Source organism: Cavia porcellus, unplaced genomic scaffold (genome assembly GCF_034190915.1).
Source record: "Cavia porcellus strain 051 isolate PalLab524CR breed Dunkin Hartley unplaced genomic scaffold, mCavPor4.1 scaffold_19, whole genome shotgun sequence".
Lineage (NCBI taxonomy): Eukaryota > Metazoa > Chordata > Mammalia > Rodentia > Caviidae > Cavia > Cavia porcellus.
In genome coordinates, this window is record NW_026947502.1 from 47419263 (window position 1) to 47442050 (window position 22788).

Genomic DNA, 22788 nt, shown 5'->3' on the forward strand with positions numbered 1-22788 from the left:
AGTGAGAGAGAGAGAGAGAGAGAAAGAGAGAGAGAGAGAGAGAACGATAGACAGAGAAACAGAGACAGAGAGAGGCAGAGAGAGAGAAGCTTATGATATCATACAAAGCAGATAGACACATTTAAAATTATTGTGTGATGGAGAAACAATACATATACAATGTGATATAACTTACTGAACTTCTGTTCATACCCCTTAGGTAGGTTTGTTAGTATTCCTGAGTATCAGACATTTTTTCTTTAGAAAAACAGAAATAATGTGATCAACTGTAATGATTGATTAAATGAAGTATTTTAATTTTTTGACGCATAGTAGATGTTTAATTTTCATTTTTCTTCTTTAATATGCTAGATTTTCAACATATTTTGTTGATATACTTGTGACTTACTTTAATGTAAAGATGTTCTGTTATTTCTTTTCAGAAATCTTAATCACTTACAATGATATTAATTTTTGTAGCAAAATCATTGCAAATGCAAGTGGTCTGGCCTGTGGTAAATAATAAATGTTTGGAAAATTATTTTCCAGTGTTAGTAATGTCCATTTGATATTTAAATAACTGTTAAGTGTTTATAAAATGTTTGCAAACATGCTGCTTCTACATCACATCACAGATTCATGAGCTCTAAATCAACCTTGGACATGCACATGAAGTGAATGAAATGTAGAAATATTGAATCCTGAACTGAGACATGAACTTGACTAAGTTCATGACCATCTAATTTGGAACAAGGTTTATATGTTATCTATCTAGGATTAATTGTAATGCAAGAAATTGCCATGCCAAATTAACATCCAAAATGAAGAAATTGCATTTGAAAAATTCAGCACTAGCAATTGAAGGAAGTTGAGATATTTGCAGCAGTGCAAACCATCATCAGTAATGAGCTCACCTCAAGGGAAAGACTATCAACTGAAATAAGCCGAGCACCCCTGAAGGGCATAGCTGGAGAAGAAGAATGGCAAAGAAAGCTTGGTGTGATATCATCAGAAAACTCATAAATGTTTCATAAGGAATCTATAAAAGTAGATAACAACTTCCCCAAATGACCTCTTTGGATTTCTGTATAATGGAGAGATTATAAACCCAGATGTGCCTTCAGGACAGAATGAAGACTTGCCTTTTGAAACTCCCAGAATGCCTTGTCAAAATCCATTTTCCCTATCTGATCCTGCTTGCCCTGCTTCTCTATGCTCTTGAAAGAAACAAGGTTATCAGATTGTCACCACAAGAGCAGCTGTAGTGTCACCCAGGGAAGCAAGCCAGCCCATCCCAATTTAATGGTTTGACTGTCAGAGTGGAGTTCCTATAAATTGGAAAGTCCCACTTGGGCTGAGGCTCTGTGTAGCTGACCACTTCTAGTTCCATAGCCATAGAAAGTCACTTAAATTATCTAAGGCTTAATGTCATACATAGTCAATAGTCAAGTGCATATGAGAACTGTTTATAAGCTGTGTCACTATATATATATATATATATATATATATATATATATATATGTGCCACAAAGCATATTTTCTTCCTTATTTCATTAGATAGATAATATGACTGACCAAAAAAAAATTAACACTTTCTTAAAAACCACAAATATCTTCTTATATGTTGTGACAGAGTATGTTCCCAGTATGTGTTAGAGGATATTCCCAATATGTGTTTTCAGGGATAACTTGAATTTCTTTCAAATATTTTTTCTTCAGTAATTTCGGTTCTTTTGGTTTCATCAGAATGAGTTTCAGAATTTCATTATCACTGTATCTTCATTTCTGTGTATATAGATACATATATATATATTTATACATATATTTGCATATATATTCATATATAAATTTTAATGTAAGGGCTTATATAGGGTTATGCATACAAACAAAATTTTCACAGCATATGTTGACCAGTGGCCATGCACACCTACTATATTGCCAAACCTCTTCCTAATCTTTCTATATTTCCTAAAACATGGGACAGACATTTTGCTTATCAGTCAGTGGGCATTAATTAGCTAGCATGCAGCTTTTCATTCCTGATACACCACTAATGGGTGTGATTTATACTGTGAGCCATGGAGTCTTTCTCAAGTGTCCCTATCTGTCTACCCTTGCTTGAGTTGTGCTGACCTCAGCAATCTTCCCGTTCCCTTCACCTAATCAATCCCATTGTATCTTTTAAACTCGTGCCTGAGTCTGACTTCCTCCATGAAGCTTCCCTCAGCAGTTTAGACCATGGCAAATGTCCCATTCTGTGACTCTTTATGACCACAAACACTGTAGATGTAATTATTCATTTTTTTTCTGATAATGCTTGCACAAGAGACCTTTCATTTGATGGACATATGTCTTGTCTTACACAATATATTTGTCCTTTAAGGTATGGCATTAAAACTAAGTAATATTAATGATGTCATAGTACTTTGAACAAGTTTTGTGCATGAACGAGCTCATCATAACAAGAGAGAAAGTACTTTCAGCTTGTAATAACTGAAAGACTAATGTAATTGACTTTTTCTACCATGTAAAGAAATTTTTGTGCAATGGGTTGAACATTAAAATCCCATTTAAAATTGTTTTTAATTTTAAAGAGAAAAAGATTATTAGATGTATGACACAAAATTTCAAAACAAGATAGTAGGAGAGTAACAATGGTTAATATACTGTATATTCTTACTTTCAAAGTAGGTGTTCAGATTACAGAAAACAGGCATGAATTAATGATCAAACAGTATAAGAAAAACCTTACTTTTCAATGAATAGAAATTAGCTAGTATAACTATGTTGGAATATATTATTTTCCTTTTCATTTCCTTCTTTTCTCCTTTCCTCCATCCCAGATTCCCTACTTGAACAATTTCTTCTCACTTCATATCTATTGTAGATTTTGAATATTATTTACTCTTCCAGTTAGGGAGACATTATGATGTTTACATATTCAAGTCTGATCTATTTACATATGAGTATGGTGTCAAGTTACATCCACTTACCTGTAAAAGTCTCAAGTTTATCTATCTTTATGGCTGAATAATACTTCACTGTCTAAAACTATGACATCTTTTTTATCCATTTCTTGGTTGATGGCATTTGGATTGGGTACAAGATTTAGCTATTAAAAGTGTGTTTCTGTAAACGTGGATGCACACCTATCACTGTGGTATGATATTTTCAATTCTTCTAGGAAAAATTTCCAGAAGGGGAATTGTTGGGTCAAATAGGGTGTTTAATTTTAGTATATTGAGGAATCTCCACATTCATTTCCATAGTGGGTTCACCAGTCTACCCTTCCACCAACAGTGGAGAAGTATCCCTTTTCCCCCACAGTCCCACTAGCATATAGTTTTGTTGATTTAGCCAATTCATTATTGATGATAGTCATTCTTTGTGGTGTAAGATCAAATCTCAATGTTGCTTTAATTTGCATCTCTTGAATGACCAATGATGTTGAACATATCTTCATTTTTTACATTTATTTCTTATATTTATTCATCTGAGAAGTGTGTATTCATATCAGATGCCCATTTTTGGATTAGGTCTTTGAATTGAGGGTTTTGATTTCATTCAATCTTTATACATTTTCTATATAAGTCTTTTGCCTGAGGGACAATTGGCTGAAATTCATTCCCATTCTCTGATTTGTATTTTGATTATTTTGGTGATTTCATTTATGTGCATAAGCTTTTCAGTAATATGAGATTGTTGTTGAGTTTTTAAAGTATTTCTCATGTAGTGTGAGTTTTTTCTTTAACTTTCTTTTATTATATTTTTTAATTAAAAGAAAGAAAACACAAATAGAAAAAAGGTAGAATAATACAGAATTAAACAAAAAGAAAGAAAATTTAACACTAAGAAATTCCTGGTTGATACATTACATATCGTCATCTTAGAAATAGTTGTTCAAGTTACAAAGTCAAAGCATAAAAATTGGATAAACACTCAAACATTGACAGTAAATCATTCTGTTGAATGATCCAACAAAAATGTAGTAATGTGGTCATCTATCTTATTTATATGTACAGTTATATCCTTTAGAGCACTTTACTTCCCGTTCATTTTTACAATATCTGTTACACATTTTGGATTTATTACTTTTTCAATTTTTATCACTTTTTACACTAGAGAGACAATGTGATTTTACTAATGTGAGTCTTGTTTATTTCACTTATGAAGAAAGTCTCAAGTTTATCTATAAAGACCTCAAGATCATTCTTTTTATAGCTGAGTAATATTCCATTGTATAAAAATATCACATCTTTTTCATCCACTCTGCAGTTGATGGAAATTTTGGTTGTTTCCAAGATTTACCTACTGCAAATTGTGCTGTTGTAAATATGGGTGCACATATATCACCGTGACATGAACAATTCAGTTTTTCTGGGAAAATATCCAGGAGGATAGCTGGGTTATACGAAACTTTCAGTCCTACTTTGCTGAGGAGTCTCCATACTGATTTCCATAGTGGATGCACCAGTCTACACTCCCACCAACAGTGGAGCAGTGTTCCTTTTTCCCTGCAGCCTTGCCAACAATTATTATCAGTTGATTCTTGATGGCAGCCATTCTATCTGGGGTGAGATGAAATCTCATTGATGTTTTAATTTTCATTTCTCAAATGTCCAGCAATGGTGAACATTTCTACATGTATTTATTTGCCACTTGTATATCTTCATCTGAGAACTGTGTATTCATCTCAGATGCCCATTTTTGGAGAGGGTCTTTGAATTTGGGGGGCTTAATACTTTTCAGTTCTTTATATGTTTTGGATATAATTTCTTTGAGGTATTGTTAGCTAAAATGCTTTCCCATTTTGTGGGTTTTCTTTTCACTTTGTTGGTGATTTCTTTTGAAGTGCAAAAACTTTAGTGATATGAGATCCCAGTTGTTGATTCTTTGAAGTATTTCCCATGCAGTTTGTGTTTTTTTCATGAATTTTCTGCCTACATCTATGTCTCCAAGATTTCTACCTACCTTGTCTTCCAGTAGATTTAGTGTTTCTGTTTTAATATTTATGTCCATGATCCATTTTGCCTTTAGTGCATGATGATAGGCATGGGTCTAGTTTTAGTCTTTGGCATGTCGAAAGCCAACTTTCCAACACCATTTATTAAAGAGGCTATCTTTTTTCCAGTGAACATATTTGTCCCCTTTGTCAAATATCAGATGGCTAAATGTCTTTGTAGTTGTGTTTTCATCTTCTAATCTGTTCATCATATCTATTTCTTGTCAGTACCACTGTGGCTTTGTAGCATAGTTTCAAGTCAGCAAATGAGATGCCTCCTATCTTGTCTTTGTTGCCCAGAATCACATTTGTTTTTCTAGGTTTCTTTTATTTTGAAATGAATTTTAGAAATATTTTTTCTAGACCTGTAACATATGTTACTGGTATTTTGATTGGCATTGCATTAAATATGTGTAATGGTTTTGGGAATATGGCCATTTTCATGATTTTGGTTCTTCCTAATCACGAGCAAGGAATAACCTTCCATTTTCTAATTCCTTTTCCAACTCTTTTTTAAGAGTAGTATAATTTTCAGCATGTAGGTCTTTTGCATTCCTGGTTAAGTTGGATCCTAGGTATTTCATTTTTTTAGATGCTATTGTGAAAGGGGATATTTCCATAATTTCTCTCTCGATGAGTTTTTTCTTTGTGTACAGGAATGCTATTAATTTTTGAGTGCTGACTTTGTATCCAGCTATGCTACTGAATTAGTTTATTACCTCTAGTAGTCTTTTATTTGAGTTTTTTGGATCTTCTTTGTAAAGTATCATGTCATCTGCAAATAATGATAATTTAACTTCTTCTTTTCCTATATTTATTCCATTTGTTTCTTTTTCTTGTGTGATTTCTCTGGCTAATATTTCCAGAACTATATTGGAGGGCTGTTATGATAGTGAATATGATTGTCTTGTTTCTGATTTTAGACTGAAGGCAGTTTTGGTCCTTTTAGTAAAAAGTTGGCTGTTGGTTTGTCATAAATGGCCTTTATGAGATTGAAGTTGACACATCTATCCTGAGTTTCTGTAGGTTTTTTTTTTATCATAAACAGGAGTTGGTCTTTATCAAAAGCTTTTTCTGAATCTATTGAGATGATCATATGATTTTTATTTTTGGCTCCTGTTATGGATTAAGAACTAGTGGTCAACTTAATGCCAGCTGGATTACATCAGCATGGCACTGAGCATAGATGCTCCACCTGAGGAAAGTTGCCAGCATAAATAAAGAGGTGAAGAATGGAAAGGAAGGTGTTAATCAATTATTGCGTTGAGGCACTGTGGGTTCTCCTACTTGTTGCTCTTTGAGCCGCTCGTTCTCCTAGAGAAGCTTTGGTCCTCACATCAAGGTTGCTTCCTGGTTCCAGAGGGGAAGATGTGTGCCACTTGGTCTCCAGGATGAACTCGTCATGCTGGCTTCCTGGCAGGTACTCGACTGTGCTTGTCTTTGGGGGAACTTGGGGCCTCTGTGTTACTGAGGATGGCCGTGGTGCTTTTCAGGACAGCCCTGGTCTTTGTTGTGAGTGAGACTTCTTGGCTCCAGCACAGAACCCTCATCCCACCAGTACAGCTCCTTCACCCTGCTGACATAGACTTTCTGGCTTCCACCGCTGACCTTTGGGCCTTCCCAGCATGGATCTGTTAAACAGACTGGCATGAGACTTTCTTGTGGGCTCTGGACCTCCAGTTGGACTTAGGGGAGGCATTGTCATGAGTTCTGGGTTTTCATTTGGACTCATGTGGGACACTGCTGTGGGACTTAGGCCTTTGACTAAATATTCTGTCTTTGGTGTTGCAGATAGATTTCCTGCAGATTCTTGTGTTAACTCTGGGTGACCATCATAAAACATTATTATAAACTCTATGCCCTGATTCTAATTGTTTTCTGCACAACCCCTGACTACAACAGCTCTGTTGATGTGATGCATTATATTTATTAGTTTGCATATTTTAAACCATCCCTGCATTCCTGGAATAAATCCCTCTTGGTTGTGGTGTATCATCTTCTTGATGATTAGCTGCATTCTATTTGCCAGTATTTTACTGAGATTCATTGTATCAATGTTTGTTAGTGAGACTGGCCTACAAATTTCCTTTTAGTTGATGCTTTCTCTGTCAGTGTGATGCTCACCTCCAGGAGTGATTTAGGGAGGATTGCTTCTTGTTCAATTTCATTGAGGAGTTTAAGGTGTTTGGCATCAAATCTTCTCTGAATTTCTTATAGAATTCAGCTGTGAATCCATCAGTAGTTTTCCTTTTCTTTGTTGGTAAGTTTTAAATCATGTTTTCAATTTCATATTGGGTTGTTCAAAATTGTTATATATTTTTGATTATGCTTTGGTAGTTCATATGTTTTTACAAATCTGGCCATTTCCTCTGTGTTTTCCACTATATGAGAGTAGAGATTTTCAAAGTAGGTGTTCATGATCTTTTGAATTCCCATGGGATCTGAAGTAATTTCCCTCTTTTCAGTCCTTATTGTGTAAATTTGAGTTTTTTCTTTTTCTTGATAAGATTGGCTATAGGTTTATCAATTTTGCTTATTCTCTCAAAAAACCAGTTCCTCGTTTCATTAATTCTTTGTATTGTTTATTAATTTCAATTGCGTTAATTTCTGCTCTGATCTTTACAATTTCTGCTCTACTATAATCTTTGGGTTTGACTTGCTCTTCCTTTTCTAGAAGTTTGAAATGTAGCATTATGTTGTTTATCTGTGCTCATTCCATTTTCTTGATGTGACAATTTATTGCTATATAGTTCCCTCTGAGCACTGCTTTCATTGCCTACCACAGGTTGTATGCAGGTATATTATACCTGCGTTTTCATTGAATTGTAGGTATTGTTTATTTCTTCTTTAATTTCCCCAGTAACCATTTGGTTGTTCAGAGGTTATTTAATTTCCACGTATTTATGCAGATTTTGGAAATTTTTGCCATTGGTTTCCAATTTCAGTGTGCTATGGTCAGATATTATGCTTGGGATAATTTTAATTCCTTTGCATTTACTTAAGGATTTTTATGGGTTATTATATGGACTATTTGGGAGAATGTCCCATGTGCAGCTGAGAAGAATGTGTATTCTGATGTGATTATGTGGAATACTCCGTAAACATCCACTAAGTCCATTTGATCATAGGTATGATTCAGGTTGTGCTACCTCTTTGTTGACTTTTTGTCTAGTTGATCTATCTCTCTGTGACAGTGGAGTGTTAAGGTCCCCTATTACAATTGTGTTCTTGTATATTTGGTTTTTCAATGCCATTAGTATTTGTCTTATACAGTTGTGTACTCCTATATTTGGTGCATATATTTTTATAATTGTTAGTTCTTCTTCTTGAAGTTTTGTACTACAAAGTATGTAGCAGCATTCTTTATCTCTTTTAATTATTTTAGGTTTGAAATTCACTTTTTATGAAAATAGAAAAGCTACCTCTGCTTTCTTCTGGGTTCAGTCAAGGACTGGAATACTATTTTCCAGCCTTTGACTTTTAATGTATGAGTTTCCTTTTGAGTCAGATGTGTTTCTTGTATACAACATATTGTGGAATCATGTTTCTTGATCCATTATGTCAACCTGTTTCTTTTGATAGGTGAATAGCAGTCATTCACGTTTATGGATATTATTGATACATATTGACTCGACTTTGCCGTACTGTGTTCCAGTTCTTTGCTTTCTGTTTTTCCCCTTGTTTCATTGCTTTTCCTACCTGGTGGTTTCTTTCTGTTGTTGTTTTGGAGATTGTGGTCATTTTTATCTCCATGTAAGATGTCTTTCAGTACTTTTTCTAGGGTTGGTTTGGTGGACATAAATTTCTTTAGTTGTTCTTTGTCATGGAAATTTCTCCATTAAATGTGAAATACAATTTTGCTTGGTATATCAGTCTGGATGAAAGGTTTTTTTTTTTTTTTTTTTTTTTTTTCTTTTAAGGCTTGAAATACTTCACTCCAGGCTCCTCTTATCATGAAGGTTTGCACTGAAAAGTCTGCCATGATTCTAATGGGCTTTTCTTAATAGGTGAGTTGTATCTTTTACTCTAACAGCCTTTAATATTCTATTATTATGCTGCATGTCTGGGATCTTCATTATTATGTGCCAGGGTGTAGATTTATGTTGGTTATGAATGTGTGGTGTTTTATATGCCTCACTTACCTGAATATCAGATTTTTTAAAAATTTTATTTAAAAGGTAAAAGAGAAAAACACAAAACAAAACAAAGCAGTGTAAAGGTACAATTAATACAGAACTACAAAAATATAAAACAGTAAGAAATCACCAGTTAATAGATTACAATTATCATCTTAGGGTTATTTGCTCAAGTCACAGTGTCAAAGCATACAAAGTGGACATTCAAACAGTGAGACTGCAAACAGTTGTGTTCAACAATCCAACCAAAAACATTAATATGGTCATCTATTTAACACTACTAAACACACTTGCAGTTGTATACTTTGGAGCACTTTTATTTCCTCTCTTTTTTACAACAAAATTTACACATTTTGGGTTTTGTTACTCCTTAGTTCTTATTACTTTTTTTTAAAAAGAGAATAAAGCCAAATATGGCAAAACAAACCTGTCAGTCAAAACCAAGGATAGACATAGCACATGATGTAAAAAGAGTACAAGGTTATCCACAGTGTTTACCATAATACCTCTTGCTTCCTTAAAAAGAATTGTCTATCTCATTAGGTATTATAAAGTTGAACAAAACAGTAGAGAACAAGACCAATAAAACCTAAACCTTGTAAACACTACAGGACTTTCAAAGAAGATAATAGTCAAACCAGAATGGGCATTATAGTGAATCTTTTTGCCTTCAAAGTAGTTGCCTATACTCTCAAACTTGATACTATCATACAGAACATAACAGAGTCTAATTAGCTAAAACAAGACAGTGGGAGTATTACAGGACTTCAAATAAAGTTAATAGGAAATCAAATAAGTTACTATAATATATCCTGCTATTTTTTTATTTTTCCACTTAATTAAAAAAATCATAAAAATAACTAAGTAATTTTTAAATGAATAAGGAAGAGATTGAGATAAAAAAGGACATAACAACGTAACAGTACAGGTCAAAGCATGACAGTTTCAGCAACCTAGTGCTTCACCACCAAATAACCCAACTTAATAGTAGTTACCATAGTGTCTTTTCCTCGAAATATTTGAATATAACTTCATATACTATAGCTTCAAACATATCAAGTCAGTGTAAAATCATTCAAGTGGATGAAAGCATTGTAGGGTTTTTAGAACCAACTGACAGAAAATGAACAATGTGGTTTCTATATTATCTATTTGCCTATAACAAATTTGTTTATACTATCACATTTAATAAAATTCAGCAAGATACACCATGACAAAACCAATGGAGACCAAAGAGCCATAGTTTGGTGTGGCTTCAAAACAAGATGATAGTAAATCAGCACTAGCTATTGTTGACTTATTTTCTTCAAAATAGCTGTTCATTTCATCACAGGCAATAATATCAATCAGCCCAGAATAAATCCATTCCAATTAATAAGTGAAAACTTTATAAGGCTTCAAGGCCACATAATGGGGAATCATGATTACCACATACAATTATATATTTGAATTATCACTTACATTAGGGAAACTTTGGTATTCACACATGTGAGGTTGATTTATTTCACTTATAAGTATGGTCTCAAGCTGCGCCCATTTATTGATAAAAATCTCAATGTGATCCTTCTTTAAAGCTGAGTAATACTCCATTGTATAGAAATAACTATAACTTTTTTATCCATTCCGCAGCTGATAGACACTTGGGTTGTTGCCAAGATCAGGTGATTACAAATTGTGCTGCTATAAACATAGGTGCACATATATCACTGTGGTATGTTGCTTTCAGTTCTTTTGAGAATATGCCTAGAAGTGGAAAAGATGGAACAAATGGGACTTCCAATCCCAGCTTTTTGAGAAATCTCCAGATTGACCTCCACAAAGGTTGTACCAGTCTATACTCCCACCAACAGTGTAGGAGAGTTCCTTTTTCCCCACAGCCTCTCCAGCATTTGTTGTTGTTGGTTTTCTTGATCCTGGCCATTGTTTCAGGAGTGAGATGGTATCTCAGTGTGGTTTTAGTTTGCATTTCTCTAGTGACCAATGATGATGAACATTTTTTCATTTATTTATTTGCCTTTTGTATTTCTTCATCTGAGAAGTGTGTATTCATCTCAGATGCCCATTTTTGGATTGGATCTTTGAATTTTGGGGGTCTGAATTTTTTTTTTAAGTCTTAATATGTTTTAGACAAAAGTCCCTTTTATGAGGGGGAGTTCACTAAGATCTTTTCCCAGTTTGTGGGTTTTCTTTTCACTATGCTGGAGATTTTTTTTTTGACATGCAGAAATTTTTAATAAGAGGTGGCCCCACTTATTGATTCTGGGAAGTATTTCCCATGCGGTTTGAGTCCTGTTCATGAATTCTCTGCCTACTCCTATGTCTTCACAGTTTCTACCCAAATTGATTTCCAATAGATTTAGTGTTTCTGTTTTAATATTCAGATCTTTGATCCATTTAGATTTTAATTTAGTACATGGTGATAGGCAAGGGTCTAGCTTTAGTTTTGGGTAAATGGAGAGCCAGTTTTTCCAACACCATTTATTAAAGAGACTATCATTCTTCCACTGAACCTGCTTGGCTCCTTTATCAAAGATAAGGTGGTTGAGTGTGTTTGTAGTTGTGGTTGTATCTTCTAATCTATTTCTTTGGTCTTCGGCTCTGTTTTGATTCCTGTACCATGTTGATTTTACTACTGTTGGTTTGTAGTATAACTACAAGTCAGGGATTGTGATGCCTCCTGCCTTGCCTTTGCTGCTTAGAATTGCCTTTGCTATTATAGGTTTCTTCTAGATCCAGATGAATTTTAGGAGTGATTTCTGTAGATTTATAAGGTATGCTGATGGTATTTTTATTGGGATTGCAATGAATCTGTATAAGAGTTTTGGGAGAATGGCCATTTTCACAATATTTATTCTTCCTATCCATAAGAAACGGATGTCTTTCCATTTTCTGAGATCATCTTCAATTTCTTTTTTCAGTGTATTACACTTTTCCCTGTATATGTCTTTCACTTCTTTCATTAGAGTAATTCCTAAATATTTCATTTTTTTTGCTTACTAGTGTGAATAGTGTGGTTTCTCTTATTTCCCTCTCTGTGATTTTGTTGTTAGTGTATAGGAATGCTATTGATTTCTTAGTATTGATTTTGTATCCAGCTACATTACTGAATTTATTTATTGTATCTAAGAGTCTTTCAATGGAGTTTATGGGGTATTCTATATAGAGTATCATGTCGTCTGCAAACAATGATAATTTAACTTCTTTTCCTATCTTTGCCCCTTTTATTTCTCTCTTGTCTAATTGATCCAGCTAGTACTTCTAGTACTATATTAAATAGGAGTGGTGTTAAAGGACATCCTTGTCTTGTGCCTGATTTTAAAGTAAGGGCTTTCAATTTTTGGCCACTTAGCATGATACTGGTTGTTGGTTTGTCATAGATGGCCTTTATTATATTGAGGTAAAGACCATCTATTCCAATTTTCTGTAAAGTTCTTATCATGAATGAATGTTGGACCTTATCAAAGGCTTTTTCTGCATCTATTGAAATGATCATGTGATTCTTACTTTTGGCTTTATTGATATGGTGGATTACATTTATTTATTTACATATGTTGAGCCAGCCCTGCATTGCTGGGATGAATCCCACTTGGTCATGGTGTATAATCTTCTTGATGATTTGCTATATTCTATTTGCCAATATTTTATTGAGGATTTTTGCATCTGTGTTCATTAGGGAGATCGGTCTATAGTTCTCTTTTTTAGTTGCGTCTTTCTCAGGTTTTGGTACTAGAGTAATATTTGCTTCCAAGAATGACTTAGGAAAGATTGCTTCCCTTTCAATTTCGTTGACTAGTTTGAGGAGTCTCAGCATTAGCACTTTGTATTTATTGTAGAATTCTGCCATGAATCCATCTGGGCCTGGGATCTTCTTTGTAGGTAAGGACTTACATTTTCAATTTCATTAATAGAGATTGGATTATTCAGCAGTTATACATCCTCTTGATCTAGCTTTGGTACTTCATATGTTTCTAGGAATCTGTCTATTTCTTCTGTGTTATCAAACCTTTGAGAGTAGAGGTTTTTGAAATAGGTGTTGATGATCTTCTGTATTTCTGTAGAGTCTGTAGCGATTTCAGCTTTTTATTTCTTATTGCATGAATTTGAGCTTTTTCTTCACTTTTTAAAATTAAGTTTGGCTAGGGGCTTATCGATATTATTTATTCTTTCACAGAGCCAACTCTTTGATTCATTGATTCTTTGGATTTTTTCTTAATCTCTATTGTGTTGATTTCTGCTCTAATTTTTATAATTTCCTCACTTCTTTTGGCTTTGGGTTTGACTTGCTCTTCTTTTTCTAGTTGTTTGAGGTGTACCATCAGGTTATTTATTTATATTCCTTCTGTTTTCCTGATGTGGGAACTCAGTGCAATAATTTTTCCTCTGAGGATGGCTTTCATTGCATCCCACAGATTTCAGTAAGCTGTGTCTGTATTTTCGTAAGTATTGTTTAATTTCTTATTCAATTTCCTCTGTGACCCACTGATTACTCAATAGTGTGTTATTCAGTTTCCACGTGTTTGTGGTATTTTTGCAGTCTTTTATCATTAATTTCTAATTTCAAAGCACTATGATCTGATAACATGAAAAGGATGATTTCAATTCCTTTGCATTTGTTTAAATATGTTCTGTGAGCTAATATATGGTCTATTTTAGAGAATGACCCATGTACTGCTGAGAAGAATGTGTATTCTGATGTTGCTGGGTGGAACATTCTGTATATGTCTATCAAGTCCATTTGTTTAGAGGTGTGATTCAGTTCTGCTCTTTTTCTGTCTGGTTGATCTGTCCCTTGGTGTCAATGGTGTGTAAAGGTCTCCTGTTATAATTGTGTTACTGATAATTTGAGTTTTCATTTCTGTTAATAGTTGTTTTATATAACTGGGTTCTCTGGAGTTTGGTGCCTATATATTTAAGATAGTTATCTCTTCCTCTTGGAGTTTTCCCCTAACGAGTATGTAATGACCTTCTTTGTCCTTCATGATCATTGTTGGTTTAATGTTCACATTGTCTGCAAACAGAATGGCTACTCCTGCTTTTTTTTGGATTCCTGTTGCATGAAATATTGTTTTCCATCCTTTGACTTTCAGTCTGTGAGTATCCTTCTGGGTTAGATGGGTTTCCTGTAAACAGCATATGGTTGGATTTTGTTTCTTGATCCATTCTGCTAGTCTGTTTCTTTTGATTGGTGCATTGAGACCATTTGCATTAATGGTTATAACTGTTATATGCTGGTTTATTGCTGACATGTTATCTCTCTGATGTTGCATCTTTATCTTTTTGTTCTGATTAATTATCTGCTTTGTTTGGTGCTTTTTTCCTTTGTGCATCTAAACTGTCTCTCAATATTTTTTGCATAGTTGCCTTGGTGTTCAAGTAGTTCTTCAGGTGTTCTTTGTCATGGAAGTATCGTATTTCACCATGGATTTTGAATGATAGTTTTTCAGGGTACATCAGTCTAGGTTGGAAATCATTTTGCTTTAGGATCTGGAATACTTCACTCCATGTTCTTCTTGACTTTATTGTTTGTGCTGAGAAGTCTACTGTGCTTCTGATAGGTTTTCCTTTATAAGTGATCTGTCTTTTCTCTCTGACAGCTTTTAATAATCTATTCTTGTGTTGGATTTCTGGAATGGTGATTATTATATGTCTGGGTGTAGTTTTATTTTGGTTATGACTATTTGGAATTCTATAGGCTTCCCTGAACCTGATGTCGGTTTCTGAACTCATGCTTGGGAAATTTTCAGCTATCACTTCTCTAAATATCCTCTTGACATCCTTTATGTTGTCCCCTTCTTTTTCATTAATCCCTATCAATCTTATGTTATTTTTCTTTGCATCATCTTGCAGTTGTTGAATTGTTATTTCCTGATTCCTTGTTATTTTTAAAAGATCTTTCCTTTCCTGTTCACTAGCTGCAATCTTGTCTTTGAGGTCTGAAATTTTATCTTCACTTTCATTGAGGCAGTTTTTTACAGCTTTCAGTGAAGTTTTTTATTTCCTGTATATCTCTGTGCATCTGTATTATGTATTCTGTTTTTTTTCTTATATTGCTCATCTAGTGATTTTATCTTTTTGTTTAGTTCCTCCAATTTTTTAACTGTGTTTTCTTTAGATATATTCAGAATCTCTTTCATTTCTTTTATCATTGCTTCTTTTTCCTGGAAGACTATTTCTAGTTTGAATTCCTTTAAAACTTCCTGGAGTTGCTTGTTAATTTCAGTAGCTATTATGTCCGATATTTGAGGTGAATGGCTATATTTTCTTCTATACACATCGCTCCTATGGTTTCTTGAGATGGGCTGGTAGTTTGAGGTTGTAATTTGGTCTTTCGTTTTGTCATTTTCCTATATTTCTGTGTTTCAAGTGTTTTTTGAAAGCTTCCCCAGTGTTTATTGGAAATCCACTTCTATGTTCGCAGCTCCTGGGACTCTGGCACCCCAGTTCTCCCAAACCACTGGGCCTCTAGAACCAATGGCCCTCTTCTGACTGTTTAGAACTCCATAGTTCCAGACAAGCTTGGCTCCAGGGACACTGTGCCCCAGCCTGCTTGCTGGAAGCTCCACAGTTCTCCAAGCGCTGCCAGAATGGGGAGGTGGATGTCGGAGCCTCAGACCCACTTAGCCACTTCACTGCACCCGCAAGCCTGGAGTGTCCCGAACAGTCTGGGCTTCGAGCAGAGTGCACTGGGTACTTACTGCAGGCCGCGGGCCTCTGGAACTGGTGATGATAGCCTGCTTGCTGAGAAATCCACAGTCCTCTAGACACATGGGAAGTGGATGCAGGCATCCCAGACCAGGCCAGTCCTTACTCTGCACCCAGACAGTGCACGAGTCCCAAATAGGCTGGCCTCTGGGGATAGTGTGTGCCTGCCTGCTTGCTGGAAACTCCACAGTTCTCTGAGCGCAGCCGGAATGGGGAGGCGAATCCGAATATCAGATTTTTCTGCATGTTTGGGAAATTTTCTGCTATTAGTTCTGTGAATAGTTTTCCAATCTCATTTGCTTTAACTACTGCATCATCGTTGATCCCTATTAGTCTTATGTTGTTTCTCCTGGTGTCATCTTGAAGCTGCTTGATTGCCATTTCATGCTGATTTATTGTTTTTCAAAATTCTACCTTTTCATGATCACTATCTGTGATCCTGTCCTCAAGTCCAAACTTCTCTCTTCAACTTCATTTATATGGTTTTGAGATCATTCAATAGAATGTTTTGTTTCTTGGATAGCTCTTTGAATTTGTTTCTTGGATTCTGCTTGTTTTCTATATTGTTCATTGAAGGTTTCAATCCGTTTCCCATGCTCCTCTATTTTTTATTATCTGTTTCTTCTCTAGCTATGGTGAGCAACTCATTTACTAAGGTTGATATTTCCGTCTTTATATGTGAATTTTTTTTCTAATTATCTTTCATCTACAGCCTCATGGAGTTATTTCTTTATTTAATTTGATATCTTTTCAGAGATTTCTGGTGTATGACTTTTAAAGTCCTCTGTTTCACTGTCACCTGTTCTTTGTCCTTATGAACTAGATGCTTGAGATTGAATTTTGCTTTTCTTTTTTGTCATTTTCACTTTTGGACTAATATTTGATTTTTCATTCCCAATAGTCACAACTGTTGCTAATGTGTATCTTAGAGTACTTTTATGTGGTTGATGTTTTTCTGATTATTTATTACCATAATGAAGAGTAGGGGTCTATCACCCGAGTTTCTCCTGCAGGTTTTGTAGGGTGGTCTTGTGTTCTTCTTGAGCTGACTAGCCTAGGAGTGTTGATGTAAATCAACCCTTAGTTCCAGCTGTTGCTGTGTCTTCAGGTTATTACAGGTCACCAGATCTCCCTGTCTAAGGTGTTTGTCTTCACTGAGACCCTACTGTGTCACTGAGTGTCTCATAAGTCCTTTTAATTTTCTCCAATTTGGGGGAACCCATACTGGTTCCCTCCTCAACCTGCCTGATGTTCTCTGTGTGAAGGAAGGAGTCACCCTCACCTTTGCCAAGTTCTCCAAGTCTTCAGCTGGAAGGAGCGTTGCTACTGCTCCTAGTTGATCTCCAAAGACCTCTGTTTTAGGGACAAACTCACCATATTAACTGGAGCCTGCTGAGGTCTTCTGTTTCGGTGGGGGTTTACTGAGTTTCCCATCAACCCAGCATGGTTAGTCCACTGCAGTTCAAGGTTCTGGAAGAGTGAGTGGGAACTGAACAGCAACAGCAGTACTTGGTCCAGGAGATAGGGTTGGTCACCAAGGACAGCGGGTTGGCAGCACAGCATTCCAGCCTGGTGTGTGGCATTCAGAAGAAGGGCACTGGCACAAGGAAAGTCCATCTGAGGGTAGTACAGTGCTCCAGGTTGGTATGTAGCATGCAGAAAAAAGCACTTTTTTTCTTTAATTTTCTGCCTACATATATGTCTTCAAATTTCTACTGACTTTGCCACCCATTAGATTATTTGTTTTATTATAAAATTCAAACATTCTATGTTTTTCTTAAAAATTAAATTCAGTAACTGAGATGATACACTTCTGTTTCATAGTCAATTTCTCCTCACTGAAACAATACCTGATACTTGCATTCTTAAAAAGATTAGAGCTTTGTTTTGCTCCACAATTTGTGGTTTTCGGTCCATACTTACCCATCTCCAGGGCATGGCAGAAAGGCCTCACATAGAATAAAACATTTTATCTTATTTGAAGGCACTAACTAAGAAGGGAGTGGAACCTCAATCACCTGACTTTTCCTACTAGATCCTACCTTTTAAGAGCAGATTGTTACAAGTCCCTATAATCCACCTGTTTTCTAAAGTCACCACCTATGAGTGCATGATCTTTTTGGAGAGAGATATCTAGATATAGATGATGACATTCTGCTCCCCCACCCCAAAAGACTCATGTATATCTCTTTATGCAAAACATATTTAATCCTTTTCTAAGATTTGCCAAAGTTCTACCAGTTGAAATGTGCCAGTCCAAAGTTTCCTTTAATATTTGACAAATTCTCAGCTGTGAAATTATAAATAAAAAATTTAAATTGCCAACTTACATGCACAGAGGAAACACTCCCATTCCAGAAAGTCCAATGGGGATAAAATTCATTGGACTCACAATCAGGAGAAAATTCAGCAGAGCAAAAAGGTTTCAAGGTTTGTTTAAGCTCAAAGTTGTAGAGCTTTCATCTAAAGCATGATGGAAAGTCTTACCACTGGGAATAAATCTCATTATTCTATGTCCAACACACAAAGCAATTTGTGGCAATGTGTGACCTCCAAAGGGACTGAGTAGCCTTACTCCTATGGAATTGATGGTGGTTATAGATTTCATGGGTTCTTTCTTGGGCTGACTTTACTCACTCCTTGTGGCTTTCCTTAGGTGTTCCACACTTCTGGCTTCTCCAAATTTCTGGGGTATTCCTTGCATGTTTCACTTTATCCTAATAGTTTCATGGTCTACCCTATAAAGTATACACTGCCTGGCTTCCATGGCCACCCTCTGAAGTCTGGATGGAAGACTTCCTAACTCCATATCTCTTGCATTCTTCATGCTTATAAAATCAGTACCAAATAATAATGCCAAAACATGCCATCAACTAAAACATTAGCCAGTTCCTCTAGAATCCTGGCTGCAACAGCTTCTAGGGTGCATTAATGGCTGAGCAATGAAAATGAATCTTAGAGAATCAGTATGTTAGACTGCTATTCTCCTGTTAAATGGACTGGTATTCACCTGTGGCACTATTCTCAAAGAAAATCTTTCACTTTTGGAAATTGAGCTTTCAAAGGGTAATATTATGTTGGTTCCTATGATGCCAAATAATTATTTTTTTATTATCTTATTGTAAGTTGCTTGGCTTCTTTTTAATGCCAATCCTTTCAGTCACTGAGTACCATTATGTTTATGTTGTTGGAATTTTAAGTGTTCTCACAGTATATCTCACTAAAAATAGAACACAATAAACATGGTATAGCCCCAATGTGAGGCCGCCTTGAAATTTTTTCCTTCAGGTCAATTAGTCCACTACCTTTAATCTCAGTCTCCTGAAAAGTTTCAGAACATGAGCATAATGTACATAAATTATCTGCCAGAGCATAGTACACAGAGCCTGAAGTCCAGTTGACAATGGACTCCTTTTTCTCAACTGAAAACTTTTTAGCTGGTCTTGACTAGCTACATTATTCTGAATTATCTGCAAAAAAAACTCTGGCCAAAATCTCCCATCAAGTTTAAATTACAAAATTTTAGAATTGCGTCTCTATCCACTATCCCCAAAACTTTCCAAACTTCTCCAATGAATCAATTCCAAAAGCTTCTGAACCAGATGATCAGGTAGTGTCACAGCAGCAATCCTACTACTTAGATATTAAAATCTGTCTTAGTCACATTTTCATTGCTGATACACACTACCAAACATTGCAAATTTAAAGAGACAAAGTTTGTTTTAAGCTCAAAGTTTGTAGAGCTTTCAGTCCAAGTTGACTGGCTCCAAGGCATGGTGGAAGAGCTTACCACTGGGAAAAATGGCTCACCTTGTGTAAAAGGAGAAGTTTTGCTACAACTATAGTGTTTGAACTCTTCTGATGAGGCTTTACTTCCTAGCAGAAAGTCAGCTACAAGCTTCTATAATTCAATCACTTTCCAAAAACCATGTCAATGAAAGCATGAGACACTTGGGGCCATTGATACACATACTATACTACCTGTCTTCTTTGTATTGAAGTACCCATGAGAATAAATTGGAAAGTCTACGCATGTATGCCTATGCATCACAGTAGAAATTCATTAATTTTACTGAATAATTTATCTTCTGTCTTATAAGTGATGTTTTTCCCTAAGGATGAAGTTTATACCTTTTACAGTGGAATTTCAAATATCTAAAAATATCTCTTTGTTTACTGAACTTTTTATTTTCAAATTAATTATTTTAAAATCTATTGTCTAACATTGCTTCTAGATCATTAAGTATCCTGATTGATAGCATGTAGAAAGGGTCCAGAAGTTCTCTAATTTTCTTAAAGTTTAGCAACCAGAACTGATCAGAGTTCCTTAAGCAATCATTTATTTACCTCATTTTTCTCTGCTAGTTTTCTATGTAATTGAAAGATAAATAAGCCTTACTCACCATCTTTGTAGGTATGAATAATGTCTTTCTGTGATTTTTTTATGAGGATGAAAGAAAAAGAACAATGACACTAATGCTTCAGAGTATGAGAAAAATAAACAATAGCTTTACTGTTTTAGTTACTTTTCTTATTGGAGAAACAAAATTCCTTTCTCAAAGGAGAAATATTTATTTAACTCACAGCTTGCAGAGGTAACAGTTCATAATCAGCCAGTTCCAAGGCAGGGTGGATAGCAGATAAGTATCATAGAAGAGAAATAGTCTCAGCTTGCAGAAAACAGAAAAGCAAGCAAATAATGACCACAATTCCTCCTATCTCTTACATCTTATTCAGGTGAATTAGTATAAATCCCTTAATCTCAACCCCCTTCATCCTATCTGTACACCATACTAAGCATCACACACTGTAGATATATCAACTTCTGAAAAAGTCCCACTTCTGACTGTGTGAGGCTGAAAGTGACATCAAGTCTCAAGGGATAACATCCCTCCTGATCACCTAGACTCATACAAAAGGCATTTAGTCCATCTTCAAGTATAGCAACAGTAATTTTCTTCTGAGATTTAAGGTAAACTCTCAACTGTGAGCCTCTGTGCAAATGATAAATAAGTTAAACACTTCCAACATACAATGGCACAAGATAAACATTCCCATTCCAATAAAGACAAATAGCAGTTTGCTAAGGGATAGGATAAAAGCAAGATCAAAATCCAGAAAGGCAAACATTGTATCCTGCAGTTCCATGTTTAACATTCCTAGCAATTCCTAGCAATTCCTAGAACTTCAAAAGTTGGGTGGTTCTGCTCTTATGTGACTTCTGATGGTTGTGTTTCCCTTGGATCCTCTCTTGGACTGGTTCTGCTCCCTTCTTTCAGTTTTCCTCAGATGTTCTCTGTTTTTCTAGGGCTTCAGTGCCTATGAACAAAATCCTGAGAAAAAACATCCTAAGACCACCACCATTCTGGAACATGGGGCTCTCATCTCAAAGCAAAGTCCTTCACCTTTGTAACTGTGAGGATACAAAGGTTGGTGTTCTAATGGCTCTTGTGAACAACTTTTCTGTTGTCTTCTGAAATAGTTGGCTTTTACATGCTATTCTTTTCAGTGATCTACTTCTCTTTTCTCTTCTCTTCTCTTCTCTTCTCTTCTCTTCTCTTCTCTTCTCTTCTCTTCTCTTCTCTTCTCTTCTATATCTGTAGGGCAAAATTTTACTGAAGCTTCCTTCTGGCCAAACTCCCAACATTTTTGGGCAACCTGCTGTGATCCTTGAACTATATTCTCAACATAAATCTGTGTAAAAGCCTCCAACAGTAACCATTCTGTTGCCTCAATATTAGACTTCCTTGAAGTTTTGCTGCAAGACTATGTAATCTATTTCTCTGAATACTAGTCTCAATTCAAGTTCTCTGGACACTAGAAAAATGAAGACAAACTTTCTGCAAAGGTATATTACCCATCATCTCTAGAAAAACAGACAATGTGATCCTTCCCAGAAGAAATCTATCAGGCCTGGTTCTTGCCAGCAGGATTTCTATCAGCCTTCTAGTCTTCTGATCTCTGATCCAAAGTGCTAAGTACAGCTTTCCAGCTTCAGTTTTTCAGCCAGCATCTACAATTTTTTTTCAAGTTTTCCCCACAAGCCAGTTCTGAAGGTTGCTGAACCATATGGTTGTATATTTTCATAAGACTGACCCAACTTCTAGTACCAAATTCTGTATTAGTTACTTTTCTTGTTGATGACACAAAATTCATGACACCCAAAGCTGAAAGTTTAGTAGATTATTTAGCTCATGTTTTTTAGAAGTTCCGGTACTTAATCAGTTGGCTCCAATACATATTGGGTGGCAAGAAAGTATCACAGAGGAGAAAAATTTCACGGCAAACAGAAGATTGAAAAGCAAGCAAAGGATGGCCACAGTTCTTTCTATCCCTTATGTCTTTTCCCAGGTACTTAGGGTGGATAGCTATCACACCTCTAAACCTAGTGACCTTGATCCTATCATTGCATCTTTTATTGTTCACAGGGTTACATACTTTAGATCTATTCACCTCTGAAAAACCTTACTGATGATTACATGAGGCATTTTGGAACATTTAGACACAAACTATAACATTGTTTTTTCCCATTCCACTTCCTTCTGTGACTAAAAGGAGAAATTCTCTTTGTCATCAAAATAGTAGTAGAGGAGTTGAGATATTCAGTTAGCTCTTGGTGATGGATTTCAGATATGTATAATTGTTTTAATTATATGTTTTCTTTTCATTGCAAACTTTTCTTCCTAATACATTTGCATTTTATTCTTCTTTAGTTCAAATGCAATCTGATGGGAGTTAGGAATTTCTATATTGGAGAAGGTGGTACTTGCTGTATTTCTTATAAAGGCAAGCAAAAACTAATATATGGTGTAGAAAAGGGAAGTTAGAAGATTGGATTTAAAATTTTACCCGTTAGAGTTACTAACTACTTGTAACATATGATTTTATCCAACTCTGTAAGGCAGGGATGTCTGTTGAGTTCTTAGCCAAGTCTAAACTCATAATAAAGTGAGATAAGCTGTATATACA